A 15,631-nucleotide genomic window follows, 5' to 3' on the forward strand; every position below is an offset into this window, starting at 1 on the left:
AGAGAGGAACACAAGCAGCGGGAGTGGGAGAGGAAGAAGCAGGCTCATAGCGGAGGAGCCTGATGTGGGGCTCGATCCCATCACGCCAGGATCACGCCCTGAGCCGAAGGCAGACGCTTAACCGCTGTGCCACCCAGGCGCCCCTGTTATTCTATTTTCTTAAAGCTAGTTTAAGTTTGTTGGTCTGTTGTGATTTTTTTTAAGTTTATTTATTTATTTATTTTTGTAAGCTCTACACCCAGCACGGGGCTCGAACTCACGACCCCGAGATCAAGTCACAAGCTCCAGTGACAAAGCCAGCCAGACACCCCTAGAATGCTGTTTTATCTAAATCATTTCTAGCTGAGCTAAACTTTCTGCTTCTGTGTGGCCCTCACTGATACTTCCATGTCACGTAGATTTTCAGGGAAAATATGAATGATAGCCTTTTAAAATCTTTTATTAAATTTTACTCCCACGATGAGTCCAGGTTGAGTGTTAGAGCTTGTGTTTGTGAGTGTGGAGCAAACACTGTGCCCGTGAAGGACTCCCGGGGGCCGGGACGGAACACACGGTGAGATAGGGTTCTCTGTACTTTTCCTAGAAGCAAGATCAGCTTTGTGGAGATTTTTAGACCTGAATGCAAGTCCTCTCACTATATGACTGAGTAGTCCGTTCTAAAGACGCTAAGAAGTCAGATTTTAAAATTTGATTGATTAGAGCTACCAGAGCCACGGAAAGAACTAAGATGAATCCCCGGAGAACGTGAACACTTAATTTTTTAAAACAACGGCAGTGACTCTGTCTCCAGAATTTCCCTGTAATGAGGGTTTTTATGGTGCTGTTCCTTGGCTCGTGGCCCATGATTGGATGCTGGGTAGTTTAGCCTGGAAACATGTATCGTTCACACAGCAATTACTATCTCTCTCTCAATTCCTACGTCTGCCCAACGGCTGTTTGCTATGTTTTGTGCCCATCTGCTGGGTGGGGCTCTCTGTTCTGCCCGCGCCGGGGACTCGTCTGGGAGAGCTTCTTCCGTTCGGCTGGGGCCGTCCCTCGGTCCATGAAAGGAAGGAACCAGGAACCGTCTGGAGGGGCCACAGTGCTCACCCCTGCGTATTGCTGGAGAGTCGGTCCTGGAAATACAGGCCCACATGGACTGTAGGCTAAAATACGTAAAACAACTGCTTTAAAATATGCCAGAAGTACTCTGCAGTAGTTAGAGTTTATTGGAAACAGTTTACATACATTTATTCAAGACAGTGGACATTACTTTAAAAATCTTTGATACTAAAGTGGGCTTTTTATTTTTTATTTGTTTAAAGATTTTATTTATTCATTTGACAGAGAGAGAGCACAAGCAGGGGGAGCGGCAGGCAGAGAGAGAGGGAGAAGCAGGCTCCCCGCTGAGCAGGGAGCCCAATGCAGGGCTCAATCCCAGGACCCTGGGATCATGACCTGAGCTGAAGACAGACGCTTAACCAACTGAGCCACCCAGGCGCCCCTAAAGTGGGCTTTTTAAAAAAGATTGTATTTATTTAAGAGAGAGAGTGGGGGGAGGAGCAGAGGGAGAAGGTCAAACAAACTCCACTTGAGCATGGAGCCCAACACGGGACTCGAGCCCACGACCCTGAGCTCATGACCTGAGCTGAAACCGAGAGTCAGACACTTAACCCACTGAGCAGCCCATGTCCCCTTTAGGCTTTTTAATAAGTAATACAAATGTCATGGTAGTTCCTTGCAGAGCTTTTGTTTTGCAAATAGAAGTAAGAAAAACTGTATTGTTTTACTGTTTCCCTCGATTTCTATTCTGTTTGTTGTTGGAGCGTGGTGCCCAGCACACAGCATGCTTTGTGTGTCTCAGCTCTGAGATGAACAGCCCCTCCGCTGTGGTTTCTGTGATCCCCGGGGGGCATCAGGGGCAGGTCAGAAGACAGGGCACCTGTCAGGCTGTGGTTCAGGACACTCTGGGGGCCGGGCTGCAGAGTGTCCGTGTGCGACCAGTCTTCTCACTGTCGTGCAGGAAAGTAAACAGGTGGTTTTTAGGCAACAGAGTCCAGAGAATCTCCAAGCCGGGCCCGCGTCCTGGGTCTCGACCTCAGGCCCGTGTCCCAGCTCCCAGGCTCACATCCACCTGGCTGCCTAGTTCCCCAGACACCGGCCCTGGCGGTGTGGACCAAGTCTCCCTCTCCCGGGCGTGCCTCTCCCCCCTCCTGCATTTGCCCATGGACACTTGCTAGTTGCTGGAAAATTCTCTCCACAGAAAGTGAAAGTATTTCAATATTGATCTACAAGTGTGGAAAAATGAGAGCCTTATAAAAAGTCACTCACATATTTAAAATGTTTAGTTAAGGGGCGCCTGGGCGGCTCAGTCGGTGAAGCGTCTGCATTCGGTTCAGGTCATGATCCCGGGGTCCTGGGATGGAGCCCTACATTGCGCTCCCTGCTCAGTGGGGAGCCTGCTTCTCCCTCTCCCTCTGTGCTCTCTTTATCTCTCTGTCAAACGCATAAATAAAATCTTTTAAAGAAATAAAATGTTTAGTTAATTTAAACGTTCATTAAAAATTATTAGTTAATGATCATTCATCAGTTTTGCTTCATGAATGGTCATAAAGTACGACATTAACACCAGATGCCGGTAATGTGGGGCGCTGGGGGACAGAGGGCAAGTGGGAATTCTGGGCTTTCTGGGTGATTTTTCTAAAACATCAAAGCAAATACCTAAAACTGCTCTGAAAATGAAGTGTGTGAATTTTGTTAAAAGGCAAGTATTTTGTATGTATAATGTGTATGTATACACACACACATGCACGTATACAAGTGGGCGTGTGTGTGCAGAAGTGTGCGTGCGTGTGTGCACAGATCTATGTCAAGCATCCCTGGGAGATCAGAAAGTCTGGGCTCCCGAGACTGTCAGTCTCTGGGTGACCCGTACATCCCCCTGCAGTTCAGCACCGCGGCTCGGGGTTCGCCCGAGGGAGACACAAGCACGGGACCCTGTCGGTCAGGAACCGCCTGGCGCTCTTCCCTTGACGACCCCACCGTCGGCTCCCCGCTCTCGCTCCGGGCTTCCTCATACTTGGGCGCTGGACTTGCGCCGATGTACCCTGCTCTCCTTCAGCGGCTCATCCCCCGGCCTCTGGCTGTGCTCCCCGAATACTGCCTTGGCCTGAAAACGTTTAGTTTTGACCGTCGTGTGCAAACTTCTCAAAGATCTTTCTGGTGTTTGGGACCTCTTTCTTCCCACCACTGTGTCCGAAGTCCCCTGGGGTCATGGGTCTCCTGTCGTCAGTACCGCCGCCCCTCCAGCCTGTGTCGGCCCAGTGTCCTCCAGCTTCCTCTGTCCTCGTTGCTTTCTCCCTCCCACACTGGAGGTGCTCCCCAAATCTCTGGCAATCCTGAAGGTTCTTTGGGGACGGGAAAGCCAGAGGCCCCATGTGCTTGGGCATTCACTGCCCAAGACAGATGCCGGATGTGGACCGTGAGGGGCTTCTGTGTGGGGGCGGTGCGTGTGGGGTTCTCCTGGCTGGGATCTGGGCTGGCAGTCTGGTGCAGCTGAGTGGGGAGACTCTGGCTCAGGCTTGCACACACACACTCACACGCACACATGTACACACATGCACACCCTTACACACGCACACTTGCACACACCTGTGCACAGACTTACAAATGCGCACACACACACACACACACACACACACACACACACACACACGGGGTAAAGCCCATCAGACCTTAGGAGGGAGGCCGTCCAGAGACGAAGTTTTGTGAAAGGTTTTTCATGCATCCTACAGTCATTCCTTTGATCTCTTCCTGCTTTCGATGACATAGGTTTCACATTTGAGCCATTTTCCTGAAAAATAAATATTGACTTTTCTCTCCACAAATTAAAAAATAAGCATTTAATTAATGCACCATTTGTTTAAGCTTTAAAGTACACAGGAGATCAGTTTTCCTTAAGCAGGGTTGTGTTTGAAAATCATTTAGAGATGACAAAATGCAAGTCGCTCTCCCCTGAGCTCCCTCCAGCTCTGGAACCTTGCATTCCTCCCTCAGAGAGCAGGTCCGGATGTCGCACGGCGCGTCTCCTGGGACAGGGTGGGTGTGCTGGTACCGCCCGCACCTTCCAGACTTTCCGATCGGGAGTCAAACGGGAATGGGTTACAGAAAGCCCGTTCCGCATAGTTGCGCATGTGACTCAGCCCGACTGTTGCCTGGTGACTTTTAAATGACAATTCTAGAAAAGTGAATATGCTTTCTCTGAGCTCTAAAATTAATAGGGAAAAATAAAATACGACAATCACCACTGCTTATGAAGTAACTGAGCAGGTGGGGAGAAATGGTAAGGGAACGCTGAACAATCTCTTTTACCTTTTGTTCTAGAAGGGCCTAAAGGTTCACTACACGAAACACAGTGCGGCTCATTTTGGTAGAAATGGGACTTTCCTGTTTATATAAAATCAGTTGGCAGGAGGCGCAGAGGAAGACAGAATGCTGGTGCTGGAGGAACTACCCCCAGATAGATGCTTGCATCACCACGGGTCAGCGGCCCACCTCACGGCATGTTGGCACCATTGGTTTTTATTAATTTTGCTTATTATTCTGTGCTATTTCCCTTGCAGACTCAGGGCTCCTTAACTTCTGCTCTCTCCCGCTGAACTTCTCCGTTCCCCGCGACCCAGGTGATGACAGTTTGGGCATCACATTTGCTTCCTCCCTCACACACACCAGCCTCGGATAAGAACACCTACAGCGTAACCGCGGGGAAAGGTCCAACGTGGTTCTTTCCTTCTCGCAGTTCTTTGGTCTTTGTTTCGTTTTTCCTAGAAGAACTTCCCCACCCCATGTTGTCACCCCGCGGCCGGTCAGGCCACCCACCGCATGGATACACACTTGGTTCATCTAATTTTATTTCTGATATATTTTGATAAGCTTTGGACATATTTGCTATATTTTTGCTTATTAAAAGCTAATTTTGTTCTGTAAGCGTGGGAGCTATAAGGTTCCCATGTCCAATCTGTAAGACGAGGTGCGCACAGAGGAGTCGTGTCTCCATGCCACGCCCTCCAGAGTTTTTGAAGCAGCCTCCAAAATGCTACGGATTAGTCTCCCCTGCTTGTTTTAAAATAGAAGCAAATTAAGAGGTGTAGATACATAGAAGACAGACGACAGGGTAGATAGATAGGGAGAGGGAGAGGGAGAGGGAGAGAGATGATGGACAGCTGGCGGCTTTTCTGTCTCCCGCCATCTGGATACAGGGAGATGCACACCTCACACCGCCCTCCGCTTGCTCGGTCCGCAGAGCTCTCGGCCATCCCTCCAGGGCTGAGAGCCGACACTGCCCTTCCCCCGTTCGTGACCACACAGTACTTCCCCGTGTCGATGAGCCAGGATCACCCATTGTTGGGGCTCTGGGGGGCTTCTGATCTTTTGCTTTTACAAAATATATGATATTTTAACAGGAATGGGTCTCATTATGGAAATGGCTGCAACTTACTTGTCTTTCATTGACTATAATTTGATATTATTCTATTTGTCCACTTTTATGGGACGAGTGGAAGATGGGACGGTGGCAGCGCACCCCTGCAAGCCCATGCAGGAGGGAAGACGGTCAGAGGCCGCAGTGGTGCGGGGCTCAGGACATGCACTGTTCCGGGGATACATTCGTTTATTAATCCCCGCAGTTCTGTGAGGTAGGGACCCTTATGTCACGTTCTCATTCTACAGAGGGAGACACTGAGGCAAGCCCGGTATGCCGCTGGGAGGTGGCGGGGCAGAGCTAGACCGCCATCGTTAGCTCACGCGGCTGCCTCCTTCAGGCTGGACGCCTGGGATTTCACGGAGATGTGGACCGAGAGACCCAGGAGCGCAGAGCCAGCCTGCCGTCCCCTGTCCCGACAGCCGCGCCTGGCCCACAGAAGCTGCCCTGAGTGAATGAAAGAGCCTGTGGTCTGGAATCCTGGGGTCGGGCTGGCTCCTCCGTGGGGCCCTCCGGATCCCCAGCTGCCACAGCTGCAATTCCCATGCTCCGTCCACAGATGGCAGATGGCCACCTTGTGCAAATGCTCCCTTGAGAATTTGGCAAAGCCACCAGGGTGTGTGTGAGAAATAGTACCCGAGGAGCATTCCTTTCCAAATAGATGTCTTGGGGAGAAGAGTCTTGGCTGGGGCTGTCTGATCGGGAGCAGCGATAGGAGAGACCCCGTTGGCAGGGCCACACGCGTGCAGGGCTCGTGGGTCCGGGGTGGGCGTGACTCATGGTGGATGGGGGAGCAGCCCCATCCTGGGCCGGGCGGTGGGAAAGCTCAGCGCTCTCCAGTGGTGAGCAGAGCCGGGAGGCTGGCCGACCGTCAGACGCCTTGTTTTAGGGTCCTCTGGGTGCAGCCAGCTCAGCTCCACAAAGACAGCACCTGACTTCTCTCCCTCTTGTCAGAGAGCCTGTCCGGACAGGCCAAGTCTCTCATTTCCCTGACCTTGAACAGCAGCATCGAGCTTCCCTGCAGTGGCTTAGAAACGGCTTTTTAGAAAAACAAAAGAGGGGCGCCTGGGTGGCTCACTCAATGAAGGTCTGACTCTTGCCTTTGGCTCAGGCCGTGATCTCAGAGTCATGAGATTGAGCCCTGGTCGGGCTCCGCACTCAGCAGCGCGTCTGCTCGGGATTCTCCCTCTGCCCCTCCCCCTCCAGCTCCTGCTTTTTCTCTCTCAAATAAACACACAAAATCTTAAAAATAAATAAATAAATAATGTCACCTCCACAGGTCCTGGGGTTTGGGTTTAAGGAATACGACATGTCTTCGGCGGGGGGGGCACAGTTCAGCCCAAAGCAGGGGGTCTCACCAGGTCCTGTGGGCACCCAGCCCCCAAGTTCTGCCCCAGCCACTCCTGGGGTTGTGGGAGAGTCTCGGGGCTTGGGCCACGCACCTGACATGGCCATTTTCCTTACCTCTGTGGTCGGGTCCCTGCAGAGCTGTCTGCTGGTTGGGCTGCCAGGATCCCTGAAGAAGCTCTGAAGACCCGCGGGCCGCTCACAGCTTAAAGACGGCCCTGGCAAGATGTGGAGTGCTCCCCTCGAGGAGTGAGTGGACCGTTCTGGTCATTGTCGCTGCCCCATTTTTTTCAGCTGTCTGTCCCCTGGGCCCAGGAATCGGTCTGGGGGGCCGGCTCACCTCGCACTGCCCAGTCCCTGTGCTCTAGTCCCCATGGGCCCCACCACCTAGGGCGTTGGGCCCCAAAACCTAGGGCGTTGAGCCCCACAGGTAGGCCCTGCGCCACGGCACCCTTCCCTCCAGGTCGGCCTGGTTTATCATCTGAGACCTCCTCACCCCCAAGGCTGCGAGCTCAGCAAGGGAGGCCCACCAGCTCCTCCCACCAGCTCCTCCTCCTAACTGGGCAGATCTCCCTGCGTGTTGGCCGCGGGTCACTTTCTGATCCCACTCCGTTGCTGGGGTCTGCTGACCTGCTTTTTGAAGTCAGCTCTGCCTTTGGGAAACTGCTCGAATTAGGCATCCAGCTGCAGGAAAGGGCCATTTGGCTGTGTTTCTGGACCCCACTGGGCCTCTTACCGGCCACAGATAAGATGGGTCCAGTCCCCGCTCTGCCACTAAGATCACTGTTCCTGCCACAGGATCTGGCCCTGATCTTCATAGCCTGGAGCAGACAGCTTTATCTCCAGCTACAGCCTCAGGCCTGTGCTCACCTGGGAAATGAGAGGCTTTGCGGGACACAGCCGTGCGCGTGCACGTGAGGTGAGAGCCCCCTTCCTCCCACTGTGTGTGTCCACGACATGCTCTCATCCACTCGTCCACCGAGGGGCACTCGGGCTGTTTGTTGCAAGCTTTTGCTCTTGTGCTGCTAGGAACGCTTGTGTACAGATTTTTGTTTGAATTCCTGTTTTCACTTCTTCTGGGTAGACACCTGGGTGAAATTGCTGGGTCATGTGGTCATTTTATGCTTTACTGTTTAAGAAACTGCCACATTGGGCGCCTGGGTGGCACAGCGGTTAAGCGATTGCCTTCGGCTCAGGGCGTGATCCCGGCGTTCTGGGATCGAGCCCCACATCAGGCTCCTCCGCTATGAGCCTGCTTCTTCCTCTCCCACTCCCCCTGCTTGTGTTCCCTCTCTCACTGGCTATCTCTATCTCTGTCAAATAAATAAATAAAATCTTTAAAAAAAAAAAAAGAAACTGCCACATTGTTTTCCCATAAATACTTTTTTTTCCAAAATATTTTATTTATTTGAGAGAGAGGGAGAGAGAGCGCGCTCACGCGCTCACAAGCCGGGGGAGGGGCAGAGAGAGAGGGAGGAACGGACTCCCCGCTGAGCAAGGAGCCTGATGGGGGGGCTCCATCCCAGGGCCCTGGGATCATGACCTGAGCGGAAGGCAGACGCTTCACCGCTTCACCGACTGAGCCACCCAGGTGCCTCCCATAAATACTTTTCAAGTGTTTGATCCTGACTGATGAGGGAACAGAAGGAAGCTGAGGACAAAGCAGAAGCTGACCCCACCTCCCAGATGGGATACATGTGACATTCCTCATGCACTCCGGGGGGCCCTAAAGCTAAGGAAAGGAAAACAGTTAACTTACAGAGATCACAATCCTGCAAGATAGGAGTCTCCCTCGGTTTAAGAATGTCTTAGCAATTTACAAGGACAAAGCATTTTTATCAATCTAGCTTCCAGAAGGGAATGTAGATACAATTAAATGTCCTTATAACCTGCAGCCCGTTGACAGATACTTGAATCGGGCAGGGTGTACTGTTCCTCCAGGAAACTCCCAACTATCTTCATGTTAATGCCTTGCTGGAGGGGTAAACAGCCTTAACCCGACAACAGCACGGCCTCCCCTCCCTACTCTGTGAGTCTTCTTTAACATATGAAAATCCTTTTGAAACCTCCCTTTCCCTTACCTCCCCCGCCCCGTAGTATATAATCAGCCACCCCTCACAACCCCGGGGCAGCAGCTCTTTCTGCCCACGGGTCCTGTCCCTGAGCTTTCATAAGCCACCATTCTGCACCAAAGACGTCTCAGAATTCTTTCTTGGTGGTCGGCTCTGGACCTCACCCCACCGAACCTCCCTGATATTCCAAACCCCATCACTAACTAGCTAATAAAGGCAATCGCTGGGCATGTCTTTGTCCCCAGGCCGCTGTGGAAAGATGACTCAGGGACAAAGGGTTCTGCCCCAGGAGGAAGCTTGAGAGCCTCGGGCTCAGGGAGCCCACCCTCCCGGGCCCAGGTGCTGGGGGCACTCCCTCGGCGAGCACACAGCACCCACCCCTGAGTCAAGGAGCTGCCTTGCATTTCAGGATGTGTTCAGAGAGAGCTACTAACCCCCCAGCCTCCCCAGCGGCTCCCAGGGGATGGCATCAGGCTGGGCCGGATGGGTGCTGTTTTCGGTGGGTCACCTGGGAAGGCCTGGGGGAGGCGGTGACCTTGAACACAAGAGGTGAAGGCAGGTGAGGGCCCCTGGGGTGAGCACCAGCACGTCCCGGGAGAGGGTCCCGGGAGAGGGTCCCGGGAGAGGAGCTGCAGAGGCTCAAGGGGTGCACTTGCGAGAACAGAAGGGCCAGGGTGGCCAGGACAGAGAAGCAGGGTGGCCCTTGAAGAACCTGGATGGGGGGCTGGGGTGGGGGCATACAAGTGGTTCTACCGGAGGAGCGGCCCAGAGTGCAGGCGCCGGGTACCTAATGAACACGCCGATGCGCCCGGCTGCCCGGCTGGCGCGCCGCTAACAGAGGACTCTGACCAAGCCTGGGACTCAAGGAAAGACAGAGAGGCTGGCGGAGTGGGAGTACAGCAGGCCCCAGCGCAATTCTCCTGACTGACAGGACAGCTTGTGCAAAGGCCCTGTGCAGCCTCAGTCTGGGGACTTGGGGTGAGGGGAGCAGCTGGGTGACCAAGAGCAGCAGAGACGGGAGGATGAAGCTAGAGAGGCAGGCCCACGTCCAACCTAAAACAGTGAGGTCGGATTTGCATTTTCACAACATTGCTGAAGAGCCACTGGGGAGGGCTAGCGATGGCCCAGACAGGAAATGACCCTGACAGGGGCTGGCATGGGGGCTAGACAGGAAATGACCCTGACAGGGGCTGGCATGGGGGCCGAGTTCCATCAAGAGATGCTTAAGAGGGAAGAGCTGGTGTTTTGGTGACCGGACCGTGATTGGTATTTTTGCCGGAGCAAGGGTACAGATTGAGGCCAACCCGCCATGTGTCTACGTTGTTGAAAACTATAAATCAAGCAGATAAAATGTTCAATAAAATGTGCTCTGTCTTCCTGGTCTGGCAAATACACTCTCACAGCAACCTGGAAGGCCACGTTTGAACTGGCGAACTCAGACTCTTGGCCCTCTTCCTCTCCACCCCTAGCTTTGTAGCAAACAGAGCGAGGCCTCTGGCCGCCCCCCAACAGGTGGATATGCCGACCCGTGCTGCAGCCCCGCCCATGCCCCTCCTGAGTGGTCTTGGGGACATTTGGGCTGGGGTCACAGCTATCTAGAGTGTGATCTAGGAGGGTGGGCACCTCCTGGCCCCGAGTAGATGGGCAGGGCCAGACCAGGGCCCTGTGCAGCTTGGGCCAGAGCAGGCCGCTTGTCCAAGTCTAGGGTGAGGCCGTTGACGATGGACTGGATCTTGTGGGACGGAGGGGGCATGATGTTCTGCAGACACTTCTTGGTTCATGGCCTTCAGAAGAGAAGGCAGCTTATTCACAGAGATGGGGCACTCCGGAAAGAACCAGTTTGGGGGTGAAAATCACGAGCTCATCCCAGACATGTGGATTTACCTTAGAGATAGCCTAGTATGGGTGCCATGTTGAATTTGGGGTCTAGCGCTCAGAGGCTAGGTCGGGCCTGGAGACATAAATGTAGGACTCTTGGTTGAATAGATGAAACTGAGCTGGTGGGTCTGGATGGGATCGCCTCAGGATGAAGAGGAGAGTGTCCCGTGAAGGAGGAGAGGGCCTGGATTGGGCTTTAAGAACCCCCATAACTAAAGACCAGGGAGTGAGAATGAGGGTGCACAGGAGATGCAGAGAGATGTTATAGGTGATTCGACAAGCATCTGTGTATTGCTGTTCTCGTGCACGAGATGGGAGCCTGGGATGGTGTGTTCAAGGGTACGGATCTTACATATGGGGATCACTGGAGTCAGAGAAGATGACTCTGGAAAGGGAGGTTTGTGTCTGAGAAAATATTTGCTAAATATTAAAATTAATAAAATATTAAAATTTGTATGGAACCACAACCCCCCCCCCAATAGCCAAAGCAATCATGAGAAGGAAGAATAAAGTTGGAGGCATCACAATCCCAGATTTCAAGATATACGACAAGGCTGTAATCATCAAAACAGCATGGTACCGGCACAAAATCAGACACATAGATCAACGGAATGGAATAGAGAACCCAGAAATGGACCCTCAGCTCTATGGTCAATTAATCTTCAACAAAGGAGGCAAGAATGTGCAAAAGGAAAAGGACAGTCTCTCAACAAATGGTGTTGGGAACACTGGTCAGCTACATGCAAAAGAATGTTTCTGGACCACTTTCTTACACCACCATACGGAAAAATAAACTCAAGGGGCGTCTGGGTGGCTCAGTTGGTTAAGTGTCCGACTCTTGATTTCAGCTCAGGTCATGATTTCAAGGGTCATGAGACTGAGCCCCACGATGGGCTCCACGCTGGGTGCAGAGCCTGCTTAAGACTCTCTCTCCCTCTGCCCCTCCACCCCACCCCCTACTCACCAGCACGTGCTCTGTCTCTCTCTCAAAAAAAAAAAGAAAAGAAAAGAAAAGAAACACCACCAAACCTCAAAATGGATTAAAGCCCTAAATGTAAGACCTAAAAAAATCCTAGAAAAGAGCCCAGGTAATAATTTCTCTGATATTGGCCATCGCAACATTTTTGTAGATATGCCTCCTGAGGGAAGGGAAACAGGCAAAAATGAACTATTGGGATTTCATCAAAATAAAAAGCTTCTGCATAATCAACAAAACAAAAAGGCAACCTACAGAATGGGAGAAGATATTTGCAAATAACATATCCAATAAAGGGTTAGTATCCAAAATATATAAAGAACTGATACAACTCAACACCAAAAACCCCAAATAATCCAATTAAAAAATGGGCAAAAGACATGAACAGACATTTCTCCAAAGAAGACGTCCAGATGCCAACAGACACATGAAACGCTGCTCGACATCACTCGGCATCAGGGAAACGCAGATCCAAACCACAACGAGCTACCCCCTCACACCAGTCAGCATGGCTAAAATCAACAAGGCAGGCCATAATAAGAGTGCGTGAGGATGTGGAGAAAAGGAGCCCTCGTGCCCTGCTGGTGGGAATGCAAACTGGTGCGGCCACTGTGGAAAAGAGTGGGGAGGTGCCTCAAAAGTAGTGGGTATTCACCCCCAAATACGAAAACATTGACGCGAAGGTCTACATGCACCCTGTGTTTACTGCAGCATTATTTACAATAGGCAAGGGATGGGGGCAGCCCGATGTCCATCCGTAGATGAATGGAGAAGGAAGAAGTGGTTTATATGCACAATGAAATACGACTCAGCCATTAAAAAGATAAGCTCCTGCCACTTGTGACAACACGGACGACCTAGAGCGCACTAAGCAGACAAAGACAAATCCCGGATGATGTTACTTATATGTGGGATCTAAAACACCAAATGAACAAACAAGCAAACAGCAGAAAAAGAGCCCTTAACGCAGAGAACAAACTGGTGGTTGCCAGAGTGGGGGGGTCATGGGGGGACGGACAAAATGTGTGGAGGGAGCGGGAGGTCGAGACGTCCAGGTACGGAGTGAGTCATGGCGCGGTGTGGTGACAGAGGGTGGCGGCACTCGTGCTGAGCGCAGCACGACATGTAGAGACGTCGAATCACTGTGTTGAGCGCCTGAAACCAATATAACGTGCGCGTCACTATACTTAAGTGAAAAGAAAGGAAAATATGTGCTTGATAAGAGCTAGAACTTACAAGTCAGTCCCTCTCCCCTTCTCTCCCCCAAACTCTGGGGTGGCTGTGGGAATCCCTGGGCGGAATCTTGCTGCGGGTACCCTTCAGAGCTCAGGAAGGCAGGATCGCAGCGGAGAACAAGTTACGTTCTTCAGCAAATAACATTCAAATCCTGCAGGGAATTCTCAGAAACAGCCGAGCAAGTTGCAGCAGGAGGAGAGCAAAGCCACCTTCCTGGGGCGGGGCCTGCTCGGCCGGAGGGGGCTGGACCCGGGGGAGCCTCCCCAGGGTGGAGGAGGGGCGGGGGCGAGGAGGGGGAGGGGAGTGGGAGCCGGAGAGGGGAGGAGCGGGCGCGGCGCGGAGGAGGCGCCCAGGGCTCCGCTTCCGCTCCCCTGTGGGCGGTCCCGCAGGGGACGGGGGTGGCGCTGGGTCGTCCGGCTCCCGGGGTGGCCCCAGGCTGGCTCCAGGGCTAAGGGCGCCGGTGGCCTAGGAGGGCCGTGGCAGGGCGGCGCACTGCTCCGGGGACCTCGAGGAGGACCAACTCACGGGGCAGACGCGCACAGCAGAAGTGACAACCCCCCGGCAGTGTTTTCCCAGCACCTGGTCCACGCCGTGCCCCCTGTCCCCCTGAAGTCCCACGGTCATCCTGAGGCAGGGAGCCATCTCCCCGGGTGCCAGGGCCGGCAAAGTCACCCGCGCTCCTAGCGCCGGGACCCTGTCGCAGGAGAGCCCCGCACCTGCCTGCTCCCAGGCCGCCGGCTCCGTCGGTTCCCCGCGGCGGGACGCAGGGGCGGCGCGCGGAGACAGGGACATCCCGGCCGAGCCGGGCACACCGGGGCCCCTGGGCTGGGGGCAGGGGGGCGTCCGTCGGGCTGCGCTGGCCAGGCACCCGAGGTAGGAGGACGCGGACTTGGCACTTCTTCCGGGAAGGGCGGCAGAGTCCCCGGGACTTGCCCTTCCCTCCCTGGTGCCCGCCGCCCCGAGCTGCGGGACAGGTCGACTGTCGCTTCACCGAGCGTCTTGCCCTCGGGGCTCACCTCTTCCGATTGCCTCCGCCTCGAGCCCCTGGGGGTGCCCACTGGCTGCGCTGAGTTCCTCGAGCCCGGGGGCCACCCTGGGGCCGGGCACAGACGTGGTCACTAATCCTCACAAGGGCCACTTCCGGAGGCTCAAATGCAAAACTTGCACTAATAGTTTTCTTCAAGTCAGTCCACTTTCGTTTTTGCCTAAAATATATTAAAAGTGAAACTTTATGCTTTGATGAAAGGTTTTCATTGACATAAATTATTGACACTGTATGGGTTCAATCATTTCAGAGAATATGAGTGCTTATAAAATTATGGATGAGGTTTCTGGTTTCTCAAGAAAATTGCTACAGCTCATTAAGACGGAAAATTCACTGTAATATACATTTTGTTTTATTTAATATTCTGATAACTTACTGTATTTTAAAGCTAACATTAAAAGCTGCAAATTTCAATTTGTAGGAGCCCCTGGGTGGCTCAGTTGTTAAGCGTGTGCCTTTGGCTCAGATCATGATCTTGAGTTCGTGGGATCGAGCCTCACATCGGGCTCCCTGCTCAGCGGGAAGCCTGCTTCTCCCTCTCACACTCCCGCTGCTTGTGTTCCTTCTCTGGCTGTCTCTGTGTCTGTCAAATAAATAAATAAAATCTTTAAAAAAATAATAAATTTCAGGGGCGCCTGGGTGGCACAGCGGTTAAGCGTCTGCCTTTGGCTCAGGGCGTGATCCCGGCGTTGTGGGATCGAGCCCCACATCAGGCTCCTCCGCTATGAGCCTGCTTCTTCCTCTCCCACTCCCCCTGCTTGTGTTCCCTCTCTCGCTGGCTATCTCTCTCTGTCAAATAAATAAATAAAATCTTAAAAATAAATAAAAATAAAAAAATAATAAATTTCGATTTGTACATGCTTAATCTCACACATAAAATGATATGCTGGTATTAATTTTGTTGAAGCTTACAAGCGATAAAACATCTACAGGTAAAAAATGACAATCTTTATGTTTTGTGCCCTTTCAATGATTTAAAGCATTTCAACTCATGGATTTGCTGTGCTCGTTTTAGCTCTTCTCACCTGTCCCTCAGACTTGCTATGTATTTATGTGAAGCGCTGGCACAACGGGATAAAACTGGAAATATTTCATTCTCTTTAGAAACTTGAGCGTCATCAGACCTCAATATACCAAGTTTTTTTCTGTCAAAAATGGTAAGTTATCTTGTACGTCTCAACTATCTTTGGGGTTTCTTGGATGGCTTCAGAGTAGCCACAAGGCTTATCACCTCACATGATAAAATAAACAACAGTAAAATAACCACTAAATTATTGAAACTGCAAGTTACTTTTATACTTAGAAATGCCAGCCTTACCTACCTAGGACCAGTGACCACTAACACAAACAACAGCCATTCTCCTGTAATCCCGCAGGGTCTGGAGACTGGGCTCAGCTCCCAATTCCTGCAAGGGACTTTGCTTTCCTTGTACAGATTAAAAAACTGAACTTCGGAGTGAGCTGAACGGCCTGTGTGAGGAGCACAGCCGAGTCCATGGAAGAGCCGCGCCAGTCTACCCAACCCTGGCCTTGATCTTTGCCCCCAGGCACTGGCTGCTGGGGCTATGGAGGCAGCTGTGGGCTTTGGTTGTGGGTCCAGGACCCAGTGCCGAGCCTGC

General features: G+C 52.4%; 1 long non-coding RNA gene across 2 annotated transcripts; it reads right to left on the reverse strand.

Moving 5' to 3' along the window:
• Nucleotides 1-12,415: 12,415 nt before the first annotated feature.
• On the reverse strand, nucleotides 12,416-14,310 carry LOC121100455. Of its 2 annotated transcripts, none has more exons than XR_005832244.1 (2): nucleotides 13,984-14,310; nucleotides 12,416-12,886 (listed from the first exon to the last, which is right to left on the reverse strand). It is a non-coding gene; the product is annotated as an uncharacterized LOC121100455 (long non-coding RNA). The 2 variants fall into 2 exon arrangements; XR_005832243.1 differs by lacking the exon at nucleotides 13,984-14,310 and adding an exon at nucleotides 12,968-13,188.
• Between the last annotated feature and the right edge of the window lie 1,321 nt (nucleotides 14,311-15,631).

Source organism: Ursus maritimus, unplaced genomic scaffold, assembly GCF_017311325.1.
Source record: "Ursus maritimus isolate PB19 unplaced genomic scaffold, ASM1731132v1 scaffold_4, whole genome shotgun sequence".
Classification (NCBI taxonomy): Eukaryota; Metazoa; Chordata; class Mammalia; order Carnivora; family Ursidae; genus Ursus; species Ursus maritimus.